The sequence below is a fragment of the Zea mays genome, chromosome 3 (assembly GCF_902167145.1).
Source record: "Zea mays cultivar B73 chromosome 3, Zm-B73-REFERENCE-NAM-5.0, whole genome shotgun sequence".
In the NCBI taxonomy this organism is placed as follows: Eukaryota; Viridiplantae; Streptophyta; class Magnoliopsida; order Poales; family Poaceae; genus Zea; species Zea mays.
The window spans coordinates 163,864,378-163,879,153 of NC_050098.1; positions in this window are offsets into that span (position 1 = coordinate 163,864,378).

A 14,776-nucleotide genomic window follows, 5' to 3' on the forward strand; every position below is an offset into this window, starting at 1 on the left:
AGCGGGTATTTCCCCGGGCTCGGCACATGATCGGGGTGGTCGGCCTGGTCGAAAGTGATGGGCTTGTCGGACCAGTCTAGGTAGACTGGCGCCGCCACCTTCACCGAGCAGACCTCCCGGCGCTCTTGCTTGCGGTGCCGAGCCGAGGTATTCGCCGCATGCCCTCCATAGATCATGAAGCAGTCGCGGACCTCGGGGAATTCTCCTGCTAGGTGATCTTCGTTCTTGTCGTCGTCGCGGGTCCTGCCACCCTCGGCGGGTGGCTCGGCCCTGTGGAAGTGACGCCGAAGCATAACGCACTCCTTGAGGGTGTGCTTGACGGGCCCCTGATGGTAGGGGCACGGCTCCTTGAGCATCTTGTCGAAGAGGTTTGCACCTCCGGGGGGCTTCCGAGGGTTCTTATACTCGGCGGCGGCGACAAGGTCCGCGTCAGCGGCGTCGCGTTTCGATTGCGACTTCTTCTTGCCTTTCTTCTTGGCGCCGCGCGGAGCAGACGCCTCGGGAGCTTCTTCCGATGGGCGGCCCTGGGGCTGCTTGTCCTTTCGGAAGATAGCCTCGACCGCCTCCTGGCCAGAGGCGAACTTGGTGGCGATGTCCATCAGCTCGCTCGCCCTGGTGGGGGTTTTGCGACCCAGCTTGCTCACCAGGTCACGGCAAGTGGTGCCGGCGAGGAACGCGCCGATGACATCCGAGTCGGTGATGTTGGGCAGCTCGGTGCGCTGCTTCGAGAATCGCCGGATGTAGTCCCGAAGCGGCTCCCCCGGCTGTTGCCGGCAGCTTCGAAGGTCCCAAGAATTCCCGGGGCGCACGTATGTGCCCTGGAAATTGCCAGCGAAGGCTTGGACCAAGTCGTCCCAGTTGGAGATCTGCCCCGGAGGCAGGTGCTCCAACCAGGCGCGAGCAGTGTCGGAGAGGAACAGGGGGAGGTTACGGATGATGAGGTTGTCGTCGTCCGTTCCACCCAGTTGGCAGGCAAGGCGGTAGTCCGCGAGCCACAGTTCCGGTCTCGTTTCGCCCGAGTACTTCGTGATAGTAGTCGGGGGTCGGAACCGGGTCGGGAATGGCGCCCGTCGGATGGCCCGACTGAAGGCCTGCGGACCGGGTGGTTCGGGCGAGGGACTCCGATCCTCCCCGCTGTCGTAGCGCCCCCCACGCCTGGGGTGGTAGCCTCGGCGCACCCTTTCGTCGAGGTGAGCCCGACGGTCGCGTCGATGGTGCTCGTTGCCGAGGTGGCCCGGGGCCGCAGGCGCGGTGTTGCGCGTGCGCCCGGTGTAGACCGAGGCTTCCCGCATGAATCGGGAAGTCGCGGCATGAGGTTCCGAGGGATAACCTTGCCTTCGGGAGGCAGTGCTCTCGGCCCGCCGGGCCGCAGCGCCTTCCAGGAGGTTCTCGAGTTCTCCCTGGATTCGCCGACCCTCGGTGGTTGACGGCTCCGGCATCGCGCGGATGAGCATTGCTGCGGTTGCCAGGTTCTGACCAACCCCGCTGGATGCGGGCGGCGGCCTGATCCTGACATCGTTGGCGACGCGGTGCTGAAGACCTTGGGGCAAGTGACGTATTTCTCCAGCCAGGGGTTGGCCCGCCCACGCCTGTCCGACGTCCCGACGGATCGGCTCAAGCGTTCCTGTTCCCTCGTTGAGCCTGGCCTGCACCTCGCGGACTTGCTCGAGTTGTGGGTCGTAACCCCCGCCGGAGCGGGGACCACAACTAGCTCCCGTGGGATGTCGGCGCGAGGCACCGGCCTAGGGAGATCACCGTCCTCCGGCATGCCAAGATGGTTGCCTTCGGAGGGATCCCCTAGCTCGATGTGGAAACATTCGCGGCTTGGGCCGCAGCTCTCGTCGCCAAGGCTGCGGCTTCCATCGGAACAGTCGGATAGGCAGTAGTCACATGCGGTCATGAAGTCCCGCACGGCACTGGGGTTGCCAAGTCCAGAGAAATCCCAAGCGATGCTGGGATCGTCATCTTCCTTGGACCCAGAGGGCCCGTAGGTCGAGACGTCCGTCAGTCGGTCCCAAGGCGACCGCATACGGAACCTCAGTGGGGTTGCACTCGCCTCAAGGAGAGCGCCCGCCAAAACGAGGTCGTTTGGCGGGTTGAGGCCGAGTCGAAATGACGCAAGATGGGAGTTAGTCGGTACCTTTTTGTCGACGAGGAGCGACGTAGTCACATCGGGGACTGGTTGCACCGTCAACTCTGGTTCGAGGGCGACGTCCTGCAGGCTCTCCGCGAGCGCGCCGGCGTCGTCTTCTTGCTCGGGGTCAGCGTGCCGCGGGGGGACGGCGCTTGCCTCCGTCTTGAACGCGAGGTCGACGTCCGGCGTGCCTTCCGTCGGGGCGTCGGGGGCGTCGATTCGCTCGACGGCCGACGAAGCGCGGCCTCCCACCTGGCCTTGACGGCCCCGCCTCCTCCTCCGTTGGCGGGGGAGAGAGCGGAGCGAGCCCGAATGTTGCCCTTCCACCACGCGGGGAAGACGTCGTCGATTCCGCCGCCGGCGGGCGGGTTGTCGGCCGCCATTATCGTAGTCGCGCGGCGGTGGAAGAAGTATCATGTCGTAGCTGCCGTCGAAGGACATGAACTCAAGAGTCCCGAAACGAAGCACCGTCTCGGGCCGGAGAGGTTGCTGGAGACTGCCCATCTGGAGCTTGACGGGGAGCTGTTCGTCAGCACGCAGCAGGCCCCTACCTGGCGCGCCAACTGTCGGCGTTTCGAGACAGGGGGGTCCCTAAGCCGACGAGTGAGTGTGCTGCGTGCCCCAGCCCAGATGGGTCGAGCGCGTGGGCGAGCGCGAAGGGGGGAGAGGCGAGGTGGCCGGAGTCGAGCGTGAGAGAGGTGGAAGTCCCGCGGCCTTCGTGTTCGTCCCGCGCCCAGGTCAGGTGCGCTTGCAGTAGGGGGGTTACAAGCGTCCACGCGGGTGAGGGAAGCGAGCGGCCCCAAGAGAGCGCCTGTCCCGTCCTCGGTCCCGCGCGGCCAACCTTCTCCAAGAAGGCCCTGGTCCTCCCTTTTATAGTCGTAAGGAGAGGATCCAGGTGTACAATGGGGGGTGTAGCAGAGTGCTACGTGTCTAGCGGAGGGAGAGCTAGCGCCCTAGGTACATGCCAATGTGGCAGCCGGAGAGATCTGGGCACCCTGCTGGCGTGATGTCGTGGCTGTCGGAGGTGCGGCGGAGCCTGGCGGAGGGACAGCTGTTGGAGCGGTCGAGTCCCTGCTGACGTCGTCCTGCTTCCGTAAGAGAGCTGGTGGCCGCCGTCGTCATAGAGCTTGTGGAGCGCCATCATTGCCCCTCCGGCGGAGCTGGCCGGATGGGACGCCAGTCTTGTTCTCCGTGACCCGAGTCGATTCGGGGTAGGATGATGATGGCGCTTCCTGTTGACGTGGCGGTCTGTGCCCTAGGCAGGGCGACGTGGGGGTTCCTCCGAAGCTGAGGTTGAGTCTGCCTTCCGTTGCCGTGGCCGAGCCCGAGCCATGGGGTCGGGCGAGGCGGAAGTCGTTCGGCCGAGGCCAGGGCGAAGTCCGAGCCCTGGGGTCGGGCGAGGCGGAGTTTCGTCGTCTTCCGGGTCTTAGCCCGAGTCCGAGCCCTGGGGTCAGGCGGAGCGGAGTTTCGTCGTCTTCCGGGTCTTAGCCCGAGTCCGAGCCCTGGGGTCGGGCGGAGCGGAGTTCGCCGTCTTCCGGGTCTTAGCCCGAGTCCGAGCCCTGGGGTCGGGCGGAGCGGAGTTCGCCGTCTTCCGGGTCTTAGCCCGAGTCCGAGCCCTGGGGTCGGGCGGAGCGGAGTTCGCCGTCTTCCGGGTCTTAGCCCGAGTCCGAGCCCTGGGGTCGGGCGGAGCGGAGTTCGCCGTCTTCCAGGTCTTAGCCCGAGTCCGAGCCCTGGGGTCGGGCGGAGCGGAGTTCGCCGTCTTCCGGGTCTTAGCCCGAGTCCGAGCCCTGGGGTCGGGCGGAGCGGAGTTCGCCGTCTTCCGGGTCTTTGGCAAGGCCTGACTGCCTGTCAGACTCACTCTGTCGAGTGGCACTGCGGTCGGAGTGGCGCAGGCGGCGCTGTCCTTCTGTCAGACTGGCCAGTGGAGCGGTGGAGTGACGGCGGTCACTTCGGCTCTGCCGGGGGCGCGTGTCAGGATGAAGGTGTCAGGCCACCTTTGCGTTAAATGCCCCTGCGATTTGGTCAGTCGGTGTGGCGATTTAGTCAAGGTTGCTTCTGAGCGAAGCCAAGGCCTCGGGCGAGCCGGTGATGTGTCCGCCATAAAAAGGGGGCCTCGAGCGAGACGGAAGTCTCTCGAGGTCGGCTGCCCTTGGCCGAGGCTAGGCTCGGGTGAAGCGTGATCGAGTCACTCGTGTGGACTGATCCCTGACTTAATCGGACCCATCAGGCCTTTGCAGCTTTATGCTGATGGGGGTTACCAGCTGAGAATTAGGCGTCTTGAGGGTACCCCTAATTATGGTCCCCGACAACGCGGGTGAGGGAAGCGAGCGGCCCCAAGAGAGCGCCTGTCTCGTCCTCGTCCCCGCGCGGCCAACCTTCTCTAAGAAGGCCCTGGTCCTTCCTTTTATAGGCGTAAGGAGAGGATCCAGGTGTACAATGGGGGTGTAGCAGGGTGCTACGTGTCTAGCGGGGGAGAGCTAGCGCCCTAAGTACATGCCGATGTGGCAGCCGGAGAGATCTTGGCACCCAGTTGGTGTGATGTCGTGGCCGTCGGAGGAGCGGCGGAGCCTGGCGGAGGGACAGCTGTCGGAGCGATTGAGTCCTTGCTGACGTCCTCCTGCTTCCGTAAGAGAGCTGAGAGTCGCCGTCGTCACAGGGCTTGCGGGGCGCCATCATTGCCTATCTGGCGGAGCTAGCCAGATGGGACACCGGTCTTGTTCTCTGCGGCCCGAGTCGGCTCGGGGTAGGGTGATGATGGCGCTTCCTGTTGACGTGGCTGGCCTGCGCCCTAGGTCGGGCGACGTGGAGGCTCCTCCGAAGCCGAGGTCGAGTCTGTCTTCCATGGCCGAGCCCGAGCCCGAGCCCCTGGGTCGGGCGAGGCGGAGGTCGTTCGGCAGAGGCCAGGGCGGAGTCCGAGCCCTGGGGTCGGGCGAAGCGGAGTTCGTCGTCTTCTGGGGTTGAGCCCGAGTCCGAGCCCTGGGTCGGGCGGAGCGGAGTTCGTCGTCTTCCGGGGCCTAGCCCGAGTCCGAGCCCTGGGTCGGGCGGAGCGGAGTTCGCCGTCTTCCGGGGCCTAGCCCGAGTCCGAGCCCTGGGTCGGGCGGAGCGGAGTTTGCCGTCTTCCGGGGCCTAGCCCGAGTCCGAGCCCTGGGTCGGGCGGAGCGGAGTTCGCCGTCTTCCGGGGCCTAGCCCGAGTCCGAGCCCTGGGTCGGGCGGAGCGGAGTTCGCCGTCTTCCGGGGCTTAGCCCGAGTCCGAGCCCTGGGTCGGGCGGAGCGGAGTTCGCCGTCTTCTGGGGCTTAGCCCGAGTCCGAGCCCTGGGTCGGGCGGAGCGGAGTTTCCTATGGTGCCTTTGGCAGGGCCTGACTGCCTGTCAGTCTCACTCTGTCAAGTGGCACTGCAGTCGGAGTGGCGCAGGCGGCGCTGTCCTTCTGTCAGACCGGTCAGTGGAGCGGCGAAGTGACGACGGTCACTTCGGCTCTGCCGGGGGGCGCGCGTCAGGATAAAGGTGTCAGGCCACCTTTGCGTTAAATGCTCCTGCGACTCGGTCGGTCGGCGCGGCGATTTAGTCAGGGTTGCTTCTTAGCGAAGGCAAGGCCTCGGGTGAGCCGGAGATGTGTCCGCCGTTGGAGGGGGGCCTCGGGCGAGACAGAAACCCCTCGGGGTCGGCTGCCCTTGTCCGAGGCTAGGCTCGGGCGAGGCGCGATCGAGTCGCTCGTATGGACTGATCCCTGACTTAATCGCACCCATCAGGCCTCTGCAGCTTTATGCTGATGGGGGTTACCAGCTGAGAATTAGGCGTCTTGAGGGTACCCCTAATTATGGTCCCCGACAGTAGCCCCCGAGCCTCGAAGGGAGTGTTAGCACTCGCTTGGAGGCTTTCATCGCACTTTTTTGCAAGGGGACCAGCCTTTCTCGGTTGCATTTTGTTCCGGTGGGTGCGCGCGAGCGCACCCGCCGAGTGTAGCCCCCGAGGCCTCGGAGGAGTGGTTTCACTCCTTCGAGGTCTTAATGCCTTGCGTAATGCTTCGGCTGGTCTGGTTGTTCCCTCATGCGAACTGGCCGTAGCCCGGGTGCACGGTCGGGGCCCAAGTTCTCGGGCTGGTATGTTGACGCTGTCAACGGTTCGGCTGGAGCCGGGTTTGCGAGAGCAGCCCCCGAGCCTCCGCACAGGGCGAGAGGGCGATCAGGGACAGACTCGGCTTTTTTGCATACGCCCCTACGTCGCCTTTCCGCAAGGAGGAGGGGGGAGAGCGCCATGTTACCCTCGATGGGCACCGAACATGGTGTCTCCGGTGAGCTGCAAGCGGGTAATCCGAGTGGACGTCCGTGCCCGTTCGTTGGGGGTCGGCTAGGGGCCCAGAGGCACGCCCAAAAGTACCTGCGGGTGATCTGCCGGACCCGGTCCCCTGGCGACGGGGTCCGAGGGCTCGATGCCTCCCTCCGATGGGATTCCGTTACAAGATCGCTCCCGCTGGTCTCGGAAATGTCCTAGGGTACCTCGGGAGCGCAGCCCGAGCCTTGGTTATGTATCGAACGTACCCCTGGTCATCCCTCGCTCGGCGTCTAAGGCGACTGTGAACCCTTCGGGGGCCAGCCTTCGAACCCCTGATCAGTAATGGGCGCGGAGCCCGAGTAGCCTGAGGCGGCCGTGGAGCCCTTCGGGGGGCCGGCCTTCGAACCTCTGACCAGTAGTGGGTGTAGGGCCCACGCGATCTGAGGCGGCTGTTGAACCCCTCGGGGGGCCAGCCTTCGAACCTCTGATCAGTAGGGGGGGCTCGGAGCCCGGTTCCTTCACAGGGAAGGATCCTTTTCGGGGCATCCCCCTTTCCCGGTCCCTGTTGCAGGAGATAGAGAAAGAGGAAAAAAGGAAAAGGATACGAAATCGAACGACGTGGCGTACCTTTTTTGGCGCAGTTATTACGGCGAAGGCGAAGCGTCGCCCGCTTCTCCTGCCAGAAGCGCTGCCTGTCCCGCCGCGGAGTTAATGCGACGGGGCGAGTGGTTGGCAGGGCGGCCGTTGCGCGTGCGCGAGCCGTTCGAGGAACGGATCACGGGCGCCCTGTCTTCACGCCGTGAGAGGGGGTTCTCTTGCCGCCCCCGGATGGGACGTGAGCCTGGCCGACGACGTGACCGCTGCTCCCGCCCGCCTGCCACCGTCATTACTGCCGGCCCACTTTCGGCTGCATTGACCGTCGTGCCAGGCTGGCGCTGCTGGGTCGTGCGCTGGGCCGCCTCGAGTCGCGGTATTGGTTCCGCAACCGAAGAGGCGCGGTGGTGGCGCAAGTGGCGGTGCAGTTGCTTGCATGCAGCATCCGGCGCGCTGGTTGCGTGACGCGTGGGCCTGGGCCTCCATGCTGGCGTGTTGGGAGTCGGGGAAGCGCGTCCACCTGGCGCGGTTGCATGCCGCCCGCATGGCTGCCCGCCCCTTCCGCCCGTTGGTCTGGGCAGAAGTGGGGGGTCTCTTGTAACCGCTGGGCGGTTGTGTGCACCACGCGCGGCGGTTTGGCTTCTTCTGCTCTGAGCCGGTTTGCATGACATGCGGGACCCAGCCCCCGCGCCGCAGGGGAGGGCCTTGGAGCGTGTTGGAGAAGACTCAGCCCGTGACGTTTGGGGGCGCACGTAGGGAGAGTTGCCTTTAAAAGGAGGGCGACCCCTTTCGGAAGGCGACCATGTCTTCTCCCTTCCTTATGCATCGCGTCTTTTCACCTTCCAAGCCCCCGGATGGGGGGAACCCGCCGTCTTTTCGCCTCATCGTTGGAGGAACGCAACTCCGCGGGAGTTGGTACCTTTCAGCCATCGTTCGGCTTCAAGGATTTTCATCATGCAGCCCGGCTGCACCCCTCCACCGGCGGTCACCCAAGATGGTGACCTCCAGCTTGATGGTGGGGGAAAGCGAGCCGGGCTGCGGCCTCTCCCCCTCCCTCAGCCTCAAGGATTTTCATCACCAAGGCAGGGGAGGGGAGTGTGCCGAGTTAGGGTCGGCCCCTGCGTGGGCGGTGACCCGCTCCTTCACTCAGTGATGGGGGGGAGGGGCGGTTGTCGTCCGTGGCGCTGGCAGCTGCAGCGTGCCCGGCTTTCGGACGCGAGTGGCTTCGGAGCCGCTCGCGGCGCCGGCGTCTGCCACGGCAGCTGGAACAGGTTCTTCCGCCGGCGCGATAGCCAAGGAAGGCCACGGACCGACCTCCAACTCTACGGCCTTCTGCCCGTCCTTGCCTTACGAGTTTTGGCATGGGCGGGGGCCTCCTGGCAGCAGCATCCGCCCTGAGGTCAGTGCTGCCGCTGTTCGGCCCCCCGGAGCAGAAGTCGTCGTCGTCGTCGCTGCTGGAGCAGGTGACAGCGCGCCGTTCGTCGGTCTTCCGTTGCTCCGCAGGCCTTCCCCCATGGAGTGGGGTTGTTCGTACCTGCGGAGGGGGAACCGGAGTTCCGTTTGTAATGGCACTTTGAATGCCAGGGTTCTTTGTTCATTGTGGCTGTCGAGGCCTGAACATGTGTGTAATTTTGGCACGGAGCCGTGTTTTTTCCTCATTTTCGAGCACTAAGTCTCGCCTGTTGATTATCTGAACCGCTTCACCAAGCATGAGTCGCCCCGTGTCAAGGTGACGAGTGAGGTATCCGTATCCCGAAGGCGTAGGAGTCCCTCGGCTCGATCGGCCTTGTTGTCTGAGGCTCCTCTAGCTTAGTTAAAGAGACCCCTTGGCCGCTCTTCGACGAGCCGAGGCCAGGGGTAGCGGTATCAGCACGAACAGAGGCGGAGTTGGCTCAAAAATGAAAACCTGGTTGGCCGGAGCCTAGCCGGGTTGTCAGTCAGTGGGACCGACGCCGGAGTTGATCAGCCGAGGCCTCGGACCGGGCTGGCGCCCTTGGAAGATGGTTAGACGAGGCCCCAGGGGTAACCGGCCGAGCCGCCTGCTCGGGCCGGATTCCAGGAGAAGTCTCTGGACCGCGTCACCGTCCGAGGCTGGGTCGGACCTCGCTGAAGGTGTCGTCGATGCCGAGGGTGCTACAGCCCCCTTCCAGCTTGAAGACCCGAGCCTGCAGGATCAGATTGTCTTGTAGCGTGTGCCTTCTGCGGCCGCCGAGGCCAGAACACACACCCTCGCTGCGTTGTAAAGCTGCGTCTCTTTTCCTCTTGTTTCGAGTATCTGGACTTTTTGTCGGTAACAGGGATGTTTGTGCGAGCGAGAGTTGCTTCTCGCGGAAGGTGATGAGTGAGGTATCCGTATCCCGGAGGCGTGGGAGTCCCTCGGCTCGGTCGGCCTTACCGCTTACGCGTACTTTCACCCGTCCATGAGGCCCTGTCACCGACTCGGTCGAGAAGGCTTGAAGGATCGCTTCGGTAGAAGAGCTTCCGAACGTAAAGACTTGTTCGGTCCGCGGAATCACTTTATCCGAACGCGAGTTACTTATCGCAGAAGGTGATGAGTGAGGTATCCGTATCCCGGAGGCGTAGGAGTCCCTCGGCTCGGTCAGCCTTGGCTGCTTACGTGTACTCCGTCGTTTCCAGGATCCACTTTTCGAAGTAGTCAGAAAGCACGAAAGACATTCTGGCGGAAGAGATCTTTTTTCGAGGAAAATTTTAACGCAGAGGGGGTTTCCCCCCTTTTAGCCCCCGAGGGAGGGTCGGGCTTTGCCGAGGCGAGGCCGACCCTTCCTTGATGACTAAACTTTGCGTGGGTGCGAGGTATATGAACAACTTGAAAACATCTTAAGGGTAGAAGCGACGTAGCTGTTGGATGTTCCAAGCGTTGCCGTAGACCTCGCCTTGACTGTTGGCCAGCTTGTACGTTCCGGGCTTCAGAAATTTGGCGATGACGAATGGCCCCTCCCAGGGGGGCGTGAGCTTGTGCCTCCCTCGGGCGTCTTGCCGCAGCCGAAGCACCAGGTCGCCCACCTGGAGGTCTCGGGGCCGGACCCCTCGGGCGTGGTAGCGTCGCAGGGACTGCTGGTACCGCGCCGAGTGTAGTAAGGCCTTGTCCCGAGCTTCTTCCAGCTGGTCCAGCGAGTCTTCTCGGCTAGCTTGGTTGCTTTGATCGTTGTAGGCCCTCATCCTCGGGGAGCCGTACTCCAGGTCAGTGGGCAAGACGGCCTCGGCCCCGTAGACCAGGAAGAACGACGTGAAACCCGTGGCTCGGCTCGGTGTTGTCCTCAGGCTCCAGACCACCGAGGGGAGTTCCTTCATCCATCGCTTGCCGAACTTGTTGAGGTCATTGTAAATCCGAGGCTTGAGCCCTTGTAGAATCATGCCGTTGCCACGCTCTACTTGCCCATTCGACATGGGATGAGCCACGGCGGCCCAGTCCACCTGGATGTGGTGATCCTCGCAAAAATCCAAGAATTTTCTGCCGGTGAACTGGGTGCCGTTGTCGGTAATGATGGAGTTTGGGACCCCGAAGCGATGGATGATGTTGGTGAAGAACGCCACCGCCTGCTCGGACCTGATGTTGTTCAGAGGTCGGACCTCGATTCACTTGGAGAATTTGTCGATGGCGACCAGCAGGTGCGTGTAGCCCCCGGGCGCCTTCTGCAAGGGACCGACGAGGTCCAGACCCCACACAGCAAAGGGCCAGGTGATGGGTATCGTCTGCAGAGCCTGAGCGGGCAGGTGGGTCTGCTTCGCATAGAATTGGCACCCTTCGTAGGTGCGGACAATTCTAGTGGCGTCAGCCACCGCCGTTGGCCAGTAGAAGCCTTGCCGGAAAGCATTCCCGACAAGGGCTCGAGGCGCTGCATGATGGCCGCAAGCCCCCGAGTGTATCTCTTGCAGGAGTTCCTGACCTTCGGCGATGGAGATGCATCGCTGGAGGATGCCCGAGGGGCTGCGGTGGTAGAGCTCCTTCTCATCGCCCAGCAAGACGAACGACTTGGCGCGTCGCGCTACCCGCCGAGCCTCGGCTTGGTCGAGGGGTAGCTCTCCTTGGCGGAGATATTGCAGGTACAGGGTCTGCCAATTTCGATCAGGCGTGGCCCCGCTCTGCTCCTCCTCGACGTGCAGTGCCTTGCCCTCGGGGGCCGAGGGTACCTCGGGTTGAACCGAGGGTGCCTCGGGATGAGCCGAGGGTTCCTCGGGCTGGACCGAGGGTGCCTCGGGCTCAGGCGTGTCGTCGATCTTGACGGAGGGTTGATGCAGATCCTGGGAGAAGACGTCCAGGGGAACCGTCGTTCGCCCCGAGGCTATTTTTGCTAGCTCGTCCGCAGTCTCGTTGTAGCGCCGAGCGATGTGGTTAAGCTCGAGCCCGTAGAACTTGTCTTCCAGGCACCGAACCTCATCGCAGTAGGCCTCCATCTTCGGGTCGCGGCAGTGGGAGTTCTTCATGACTTGGTCGATGACGAGCTGCGAGTCACCGCGGGCGTCGAGGCGTCTGACCCCTAGCTCGATGGCGATCCGCAACCCGTTGACCAGAGCTTCGTACTCAGCCACATTGTTGGACGCCGGGAAATGGAGGCGTAGCACATAGCGTAGGTGTTTCCCGAGGGGCGAGATGAAGAGTAGGCCCGCGCCGGCTCCCGTCTTCATCAGCGACCCGTCGAAAAACATGGTCCAGAGCTCCGGTTGGATCGGAACCGTCGGTAGCTGGGTGTCGACCCATTCAGCCATGAAGTCCGCCAATACCTGGGACTTGATGGCCTTCCCAGGGGCGAACGAGATTGTCTCGCCCATGATCTCCACCGCCCACTTTGCAATCCTGCCCGAGGCCTCTCGGCACTGGATGATCTCCCCCAGGGGGAAGGATGACACCACAGTTACCGGATGAGACTCGAAGTAGTGTCGCAACTTCCGCCTCGTCAGGATCACTGCATACAACAGCTTCTGGACTTGTGGGTAGCGGATCTTGGTCTCGGAGAGTACCTCGCTGACGAAGTAGACTGGCCTCTGAATGGGCAATGCATGCCCCTCTTCTTGCCTCTCGACCACAATCGCGACGCTAACCACCTGAGTGGTCGCGGCGACGTAGACCAAGAGGGCTTCTCCGTCAGCTGGAGGCACCAAGATAGGCGCCTTTGTGAGGAGCGCCTTCAGGTTCCCGAGAGCTTCCTCAGCCTCAGGGGTCCAAGCGAAGCACTCGGTCTTCCTTAAGAGGCGGTACAGAGGCAGACCTCTTTCGCCGAGGCGTGAGATGAAACGGCTCAGGGCCGCGAGACATCCCATGACCCTCTGTACGCCTTTTAAGTCCTTGATGGGCCCCATGCTGGTGATAGCTGCGATCTTCTCCGGGTTGGCTTCGATGCCCCGTTCGGAGACGATGAACCCCAAGAGCATGCCCCGGGGCACCCCGAAGACACACTTCTCGGGATTGAGCTTGACGCCTTTCGCTTTGAGACATCGGAATGTCACTTCAAGGTCGGAGAGGAGGTCGGAAGCCTTCCTTGTCTTGACTATGATGTCATCGACGTAGGCCTCGACTGTGCGACCGATGTGTTCGCCGAACACATGGTTCATGCACCGCTGGTACGTCGCGCCCGCATTCCTCAAACCGAACGGCATGGTGACATAGCAGTACATGCCGAAGGGCGTGATGAAAGAAGTCGCGAGCTGGTCGGACTCTTTCATCCTGATTTGGTGATACCCTGAGTAGGCATCGAGGAAGGACAGGGTTTCGCACCCAGCAGTGGAATCCACGATTTGATCGATGCGAGGCAGAGGGTAGGGAACCTTCGGACATGCTTTGTTGAGACCAGTGTAGTCTACACACATCCGCCATTTCCCCCCTTTCTTTCTCACAAGCACAGGGTTGGCAAGCCATTCGGGATGGAATACCTCTTTGATGAACCCTGCTGCCATTAGCTTGTGGATCTCCTCGCCTATCACTGTGCGCTTCTCCTCGTCGAATCGACGCAGAGGCTGCCTGACGGGTCGGGCTCCGGCCCGAATATCCAGCGAGTGCTCGGCGACATCCCTCGGTATGCCGGGCATGTCCGAGGGACTCCACGCAAAGACGTCGGCGTTTGCGCGGAGAAAGTCGACGAGCATTGCTTCCTATTTGGGGTCGAGCCCGGAACCGATCCGGATCCGCTTGGAGGTGTCGCCACTGGGATCGAGAGGGACGGCCTTAACCATCTCCGCTGGCTCGAAGTTGCCGGCATGACGCTTCACGTCTGGCACCTCTTTGGAGAGGCTTTCCAGGTCGGCGATGAGGGCCTCGGACTCGGCGAGGGCCTCGGCGTACTCCACGCACTCCACGTCGCATTCGAACCCGTGTTTGTACGTGGGGCCGATGGTGATGACCCCGTTGGGGCCCGACATCTTGAGCTTCAGGTAGGTGTAGTTGGGGACGGCCATGAACTTCGCGTAGCATGGCCTCCCCAATACCGCGTGGTAGGTTCCTCGGAACCCGACCACCTCGAACGTTAAAGTCTCCCTTCGGAAGTTGGAGGGCGTTCCGAAGCAGACGGGAAGGTCGAGTCGTCCGAGGGGCTGGACGCGCTTCCCGGGAATGATCCCGTGGAAGGGCGCAGCGCCTGCTCGGACGGAGGACAGATCGACGCGCAGGAGCCCGAGGGTCTCGGCGTAGATGATGTTGAGGCAGCTGCCCCCGTCCATCAGGACCTTGGTGAGCCTGACGTCGCCGACGATGGGGTCGACGACGAGCGGGTATTTCCCCGGGCTCGGCACGTGGTCGGGGTGGTCAGCTTGGTCGAAGGTGATGGGCTTGTCGGACCAGTCTAGGTAGACTGGCGCCGCCACCTTCACCGAGCAGACCTCCCGGCGCTTTTGCTTGCGATGCCGAGCCGAGGCGTTCGCCGCATGCCCACCGTAGATCATGAAGCAGTCGCGGACCTCGGGGAACTCTCCTGCTTGGTGATCTTCCTTCATGTCGTCGTCGCGGGCCCTGCCACCCTCTGCGGGTGGCCCGACCCTGTGGAAGTGGCGCCGAAGCATGACGCACTCCTCGAGGGTGTGCTTGACGGGCCCCTGATGATAGGGGCACGGCTCCTTGAGCATCTTGTCGAAGAGGTTGGCACCTCCGGGGGGCTTCCGAGGGTTTTTGTACTCGGCGGCGGCGACAAGGTCCGCGTCGGCGGCGTCGCGTTTCGCTTGCGACTTCTTCTTGCCTTTCTTCTTGGTGCCGCGCGGAGTAGACGCCTCGGGAGCATCTTCCGATGGGCGGCCCTGGGGCTGCTTGTCCTTTCGGAACATAGCTTCGACCGCCTCCTGGCCAGAGGCGAACTTGGTGGCGATGTCCATCAGCTCGCTCGCCCTGGTGGGGGTCTTGCGACCCAACTTACTCACCAGGTCGCGGCAGGTGGTGCCGGCAAGGAACGCGCCGATGACATCCGAGTCGGTGATGTTGGGCAGCTCGGTGCGCTGCTTCGAGAATCGCCGGATGTAGTCCCGGAGAGACTCTCCCGGCTGCTGCCGGCAGCTTCGGAGGTCCTAGGAATTCCCGGGGCGCACGTACGTGCCCTGGAAATTGCCGGCGAAGGCTTGGACCAAGTCATCCCAGTTGGAGATCTGCCCCGGAGGCAGGTGCTCCAACCAGGCGCGAGCAGTGTCGGAGAGGAACAGGGGGAGGTTGCGGATGATGAGGTTGTCGTCGTCCGTTCCACCCAATTGGCAGGCCAGGCGATATTCCACGAGCCACAGTTCCGGTCTCGTTTCCCCCGAGTACTTTGTGATAGTAGTCGGGGGTCGGAACCGGGTTGGG